The following is a 7,043-nucleotide window of genomic DNA, read 5'->3' as shown; positions in this document are numbered from 1 at the left end:
TCCCCATAGCGACCCCTAGAGGACGCAGTTCGAAGTTCCCATGAAAGGGAACTAAAAACTGGAAAACTAATTTTGTGATCCAGTCCCATTTTTCATTCCATCATTTATATGTTTGCACTGTTTGACTGTTTGCTGTTTTTATTTACAATGTTATTAATCCAGTTGCTTCATTTTCATTTTCTAAAGATTCATCTAAATAGTTCATCTAATTACAGTTACTATTTTGGGTCATGATAACTTGATGATTTAAGTTCATTCATGACATTTACTTAAGTGAAAGCAATGCAAAAATGTTACTTTTATATTTTAAGTACTACAGTACAAACCTCTTTCATTTAGGATCATAATCTGGGAATTGTGGCCTCGATGCCTTTAGGGGCCGAGTTTGGTCCAACTTTTACACATTACAACTTCAGTAATGAGTCCGTTCACACTTCGTTTTCTACATTTCATTGTTTCCTAAAGGAAACCAGCTTTGGAAGTAAATAGTATGAAGGTGAATCTCAGGAAAAGTGACATTTCCAAAATCACATTTCACCCCAAAATTGCTTTAATTTAATGATTTAACTTTGGTGGTAAATTGTATCAGAGTGAATCTCATTTAAAAATCACATTTGATGCCAAAATTTACATTTACAATTTACTCATGACAAGTTACATTTCAGAAATCACATTTAATGACAAAATTGATGACTGAAAATTAATTGTGGATTTATTTGTTTAATTTTTGGCCTTTACCTTTTAATTGTCGTTATACTCACTGGTAATTTCATTCAGTCGCTGAAATTCTTTTTTTTTTTTTTTTCTAATTTAAGTATAAATCAACTACAATACTAACAAATAAAGATGGAAAGATGCTGTAAAAAATGATTGTTTGATGTTGTAAATGAAACAAAGATATTTATAAATTGCATTCTACTTTTCACGTACACACATACAGTATCCACACATATATAAATATAGATTTTTTAAACATTTATTATAGTGTAAAACAGATTTGTATATGTGTACTTTGACAAGCTCTGATGTTCTCATTTGAGTATGTGATCAGAAGCATAATGCAACAGCAGCAGCAGCAATATCTGATAGCAAAACCGTTGAGAGGAGAATGTCACAGCAGAGACGTCTAAACCGAAAGAGAGAGAGAGTGAGACAGACACACAGAGAGAGCAGCTTTTAAAAGGATTTTGTCGGTTATTGACTGGTTGCTCTCCACTGCTAATAGCCATTTAAAGATTATAGGCCTGCTGGTGGAAATCAAGGCCTTCATTGTTCTCCTTATTGCATTCTGGCAGATGGGGGCTGACACAACAACACGCTCTCTCCCCGCGGGCAGCTTCACTCCGCATCGCTTTCTATCAGCAGCCATTCTATTGAACCGGCCCTAATAACTAGCCATGAATTATTTATCTCCATAAGATATTGAGGGCCAAGAGGAGGAAGAGGACGACGTGAGGAAGAAGGCGGGGTGGGGGTCTGCGTGCAGGTGCCAGGTCGGAAGATCTTGCGGTCCACCCAAAACACTCCCAGGGTTGCTCTTTCCCGGAACGCAGCGAGCATTCCGATCACGGGAGAGGAGGAGATAAAATATATATTCATTAAATGTCAGTCGGCTGATGAAATGAGAGCGATCCATTAGAGGCTGGCCGGGGCGGCGGTGTGGAGGGCTAATGTTTCCCGGTTGTTTGGAGGGCCGGACGGCTTTTAGTGGGCACGCCGGTGCCGCAGGGAGCAAAGCTCTTCATCTAGAAAGTTTGGCTGTGCTGCTTTAATAGCGGAAGGGCACAGGACATCCACAGAGATGGAGGATCATAATCTTTATTATTTGGGAATTGTGGCCTCGGCGCCTTCGGGGCTGAGGTTGGTCCAACTTTTACACATTACAACTTCGGTAATGAACATGTTCACACTTTTCTACAGGAAGTCACAAAGCCTTCTTATGAAAAAAAAAAAAGTGCTGATTTAAAAAGCACATTTCACCCCAAAATCGAAAAGAAAAGAAAATATATATTTTGGAAGAAGAATGTGTGTGTGTGTGTGTGTGTGTGTGTGTGTGTACTGGTTTATATAACCTGGTGGGGACTTAAACCTGACTACACACAGACTCATGGGGACTCGTGTCACGGTGGGGACCTAAATTGTGGTCCCCACGGGTACAAAAGCTTATAAATCATACAGAATTAAGTTTTTTGAAAATCTAAAAATGCAGAAAGTTTCCTGTGAGGGGTAGGTTTAGGGGTAGGGTTGGTGTAGGGCAATAGAATATACGGTCTGTACAGTAGAAAAACCATTACGCCTATATATATATATATATATATATATATTCTCATTACCCTCATTGGTGATTTTTATTGACTTACTGTCATTTATCTTTTTTTTTTTATGTTATTGAACTCAATATAAATTAAAGGCAATACAAATAACTAACATAAAACTATATTTATAATTATTTTGTAATTCTAATTGCACTTACAGGTGTTTTTCTATTTGGTTACTGTTTTTTACAGTGCAATACAATACAACACAACAAATAACATCTAATAGATAGATAGATAGATGGATGGATAGATAGATACATAGATAGATAGATAGATAGATAGGCTTCATTTTCTTCATACAAAGCATAATTTCTAGAAACCTAATATGTTGACAGTTTTCCTGACATATTTTTATCTGTAGCCTGACATCTTCATGCCCCTAAATCTAAGTTGTAATGGCTTTTTTCTGGTCATAAACATCACATTTATTGTTGAGTGCTTCTCAAAGGATTCTTGCAATTTTACACAGCATCTAGAGACGGCACACTGGAATTACATGGCCAGTGGCAAAGCTGTTTTCATAATTCCAAATGATCCAAAATTAAATATGTAGAGTGTTTGATCGATACAATTTCCTTGGTCCAAATATAGAGAAATCCATCCATCCATCCAATAATGAGCAGCGGCTGAAGAATCCATCTGAAACACTCATTATGGACAATAACGTTTTAATTGCCAGGAAACGCTGTTAAAAACACTCTGTCATTTTAGTTTGCAGGGGATCATTCGCAGCCTTTAATTAAAACTCCAACACAGATGCGTCAATCACATTGTTTTCATAAATACGTATCATAGAAATATTTTAAAGTGTAGTGCTTAACCGTAATGCTCCTGTTGTGTGAATTAATAGTCCATTTTATGCCCTCATTGTGTCAGTAACGCAGTCTTGATCTTTCTAGAATGATCTGTGATTTAGTGACTCACGTAATCTAACCATAGGAAGCTGTCTTATCATTTTCCTTTTGATTTAACATTGCAGTATATGCATCAAAAGGACTTAAAATGAGTGTGTGTGTATTTGTGTGTGTTTGGGTCAGTGCCACATTTTAGTCTTACGGCAGGGGAAGAGAAGAAACTTTAATAACAGTTTGGAGTCCAGCCAGAGTCAAGACAAATAGCCTTGGATCACTTCCAATGAAAACATGCCAACTGTCCACAACTGGCATCATTATTGGCTTCTTCACACCCAAAGGAAATGCCCCCAAATGACACAATTTCCATGCCAAAGCCATATTAGAAACGGAGACAATTAACCTGAAACTTAGCAGAGCTTTAAGACCCACAGACCAAATAAACGCCTTCTCAAACATCTTTGAAAAATGAGAGAGAGAGAGAGAGAGAGAGAGGATGCAGGTGTCATTGAACTCAACTATAGTTCTGCTATAATGAACTCCACTGAAGCAGAAGGAAACTTTACATCTAATGCTACACGACTGGCGCCACGTCTGCTCTCCCGTCCATCAGAACAGCAAACAGAGTGACGCAAAATCCAAGACCGTTCTGGTTTGATTCATGTTATATGATATGCAGTAAAAGACGCTGAAATATTCCAGTAGATCTAGAGTGGAATAAACGGACAGATGAATAGACAGACAGATAGTCATACAGATAGATGGGCGGATAGACAGACTGCCACTCTGAAGAACGTTTCATGTCATTTCAGCCAAGTTTACACAAAACTATTACACTGCACTAATACAATGCATTTTGTCTCTGAAAAGGAGGAGTTGAGATGGTGTAGGATGACTTGAGATGTCACTCAGTGCTGTGTAGGAGAGATTGAGAGAGATGAAGACAGAAAACGGCAAGGAATGAGTGAAGGATGCCTGGAGGGTAGAATGAAAAAACCCAAATAAGCATGTAGGGGAGGAACCGTCCACCAGCTTCTGCAAAATGAACCATCTGGGTACAAGAAAAAGAGGGTGAAAGACAACAAACAAAAGAAGCAGGCGTGCCAGAGAGCGTCCGACCCTCCTCCAGGCAGGCGCTCAGCGGTTCTCCTTAAAAGGTCATCTCTCCCCGGGGGCTGCTGTGAGAACCAGAGTAGCCGCAGACCCCTGCAGGCTGACAGTGATCCAGGCTAATGGGCCGGTCTGTGTACTCTGTAGTGTGGGGAGTGGATTAGAGAGGTAATTAAGGTTAATGATCCACCCGCTCTGATCTGTGCTTCACCACCTCAGGCTACATGCTAGCGCAAGCACTCAAGCAGATGCTAACTCCCGCCACACACAGGTGGATTCAACACCAGCGTGTTTAGAAAGCTCTGTTGAGTGATGGGATGTGTCTGCAAAGTACACTAGCAGGGTGTCAAAAATTGAAGAATTAGAAATTCATGAGTTCAGTTTTAAGGGAATTGTCCACACCCCACAGGAACTTGAATTGGAATTTGAATATGAATGACAGGATGAGGAATTTAATGATCTGTAAATCAACAAAATTCATCATAGGAAGTGCATTCTGGGAAATAAATGGTTTTTCAACCTGGTCCACAAAAAAAATTATTAAATGTAATAACAAATACTATTAAATGCTAAATATAAGCATCCATCCATCTATCTATCTATCTATCTATCTATCTATCTATCTATTGTGTTATATGACAATTATTTTTTAATTCTATCTTTAATTCAATTATCTTTAATTCTACTGTACTTCCTTACATTCATATTCAAGAACTGAATTGGAATTGAAAAGGCATTGTCGTTTGAAAGTAGCACATAACCCAGATGTGTGTCTTCTTGTAACTGCTTACATGTCTTAAAGTTGTCTAACTTAGCACTATTTGTTATTTTGTATTCCATTCAAATTGTTAAGTTGGCATTTCCAACATCCTAAAGTCAGACTTTTAATTTGCACAGCAATCCAGTTTTACAAAGATGCACATGTATGACAACATGGCAGCACGTGTTTGGCAAATGCTTAAAATGTGTAAGACGTTGCGTTATTTGTCATGTATCAGCTCCTTTCTTTGTGGACAATAAAACACCAACAAAGCTAGCAATTACAATGCTTTTTTGTTTCTATGCAATGCATAATTTGTATACCCCATTGTTTCACCCATTGGAGTATCCCACACTGGACTTTGATTGAAACGCAGTTAGCAACAGCTAGTTGACCAGTAAAATAGACTTTTTTTCACATTGTAGCAGCTTAGCTTTATTAATATCGAGTTTTGATGAAAACCTCCAAAGTTTGGTCTAATTAGCCTTACGCAGCCTTTGAAAACCTATCTGCTTTTCATATACATTGTCGAAACAATTGATATAAATAGATGCCATCACAATAATTAATGTTCTCCTCATATAGTTGTAATTATTTTATCACAGTCGGAATGTCTGACATCTCGCTTTCTCTCAAGCAAATATGAGTGTAAAGTGAGAATGGGGATTTCCACGGACATAATGCGTGGCATAAATCATCTTAAATGTAGCACCTTTCATCTAATTGCTCTGCTTTGTGTAGCACATGTAACAGAAGGCCGTCCCCTTTGGACGGAAACATGGTCGTTTTTCACAGTATAAACTGATCAATTGAATGGGACATCAAAAAATGAAATTTGAAGAAGCAATTTTTTGCTCTTATCCATCTTTGAAATACCACAGTAATAGCAACAAAGTGGTTTTTCCTCAAAAATGCAGTTTCTGCTGATCAAATCAGGATTTCAGGGCAGCAGATTTGAGAGTATGAACGACAGGACCCATCAGACTTAAGTGAATTATGACCCTGTTAAACCAGGTTTTAGTGCCATCCAAAGCAGACACATTTTCCAGCCTTTTCCTGTAATTTCTGAAAGCCTTTTTGCTGTAATAAAATATCACTTTTTCCAGCATTTATGCATTAAACGCCCATCGTCCTCGTGTCTCTGCTCCGATGATAATCAGATTGCATCTCGCTTCCTTTTCTACGCCTCTCTCGGATCACTCTCGATAAAGATGACACGAGGGCCTGTAAACTGGACCAAATTGACCTCGGTGTCTTTCTCTCGCTTCAGTTTTTCCTGCAGTCGTTCGTGATATGATTACATCATCTAAAGAAACACTGAGGTGCTTGTGTGACTGTCACCAAGAGCTGTAATGCCCCATCATATAGCTCTTTACCCATAATGCCTTGGGACCAAGTCCCACACATATTCACTGCACCGTAACTTGGTACACATCCTCAAACCAGCTATTACAGCACATCGGCACGTCGCCAATGGCCGTGTTTACAAAATCATGATGTCCCCAATAGGTCCTTTTACTGTGAGAGTGAAACACTTTCAGTTTTATTTCTCATAAAGCAAATCCCCCCCCCTCTTATTTCACTGTGGAAATATGATGACTGGTGATGGGGTAACTCATTGAGAACCATTGAAACCCAGCTGTGGATATTGGCAATTAAGTCAGGCATAATTGTTTGGAAGTGAGAATAGGAGGCGATAAAACAGGATGGAAGAACTGACGATCACTCTCTAAATAATTCTGCTCACTTCAGTCTGCGATGAGATGGCTCACAACAGGTTTGATTCTGCATTACTGATTTGGGTTGTTCAGTTCACGTTAACAATAGTGCGCCCCTCGCCTCTGGTAGGCCTATTGTAATTCTGAGAGTGCTCAGGACCAGAGGCAATGATAGGTACCCATCCATAACCAACAAACCTCAGCACCTGTTGTAGCTTCCGGCGCCCATTTATTCTCGCAGCATGATGTCACTGCAGATTTGGCTGTCCTGAAATGCATTGCAGTT

The sequence above is a fragment of the Sinocyclocheilus anshuiensis genome, unplaced genomic scaffold (genome assembly GCF_001515605.1).
Source record: "Sinocyclocheilus anshuiensis isolate Anshui unplaced genomic scaffold, SAMN03320099.WGS_v1.1 scaffold877, whole genome shotgun sequence".
Lineage (NCBI taxonomy): Eukaryota > Metazoa > Chordata > Actinopteri > Cypriniformes > Cyprinidae > Sinocyclocheilus > Sinocyclocheilus anshuiensis.
Note: the sequence above shows the minus strand (reverse complement) of the source record.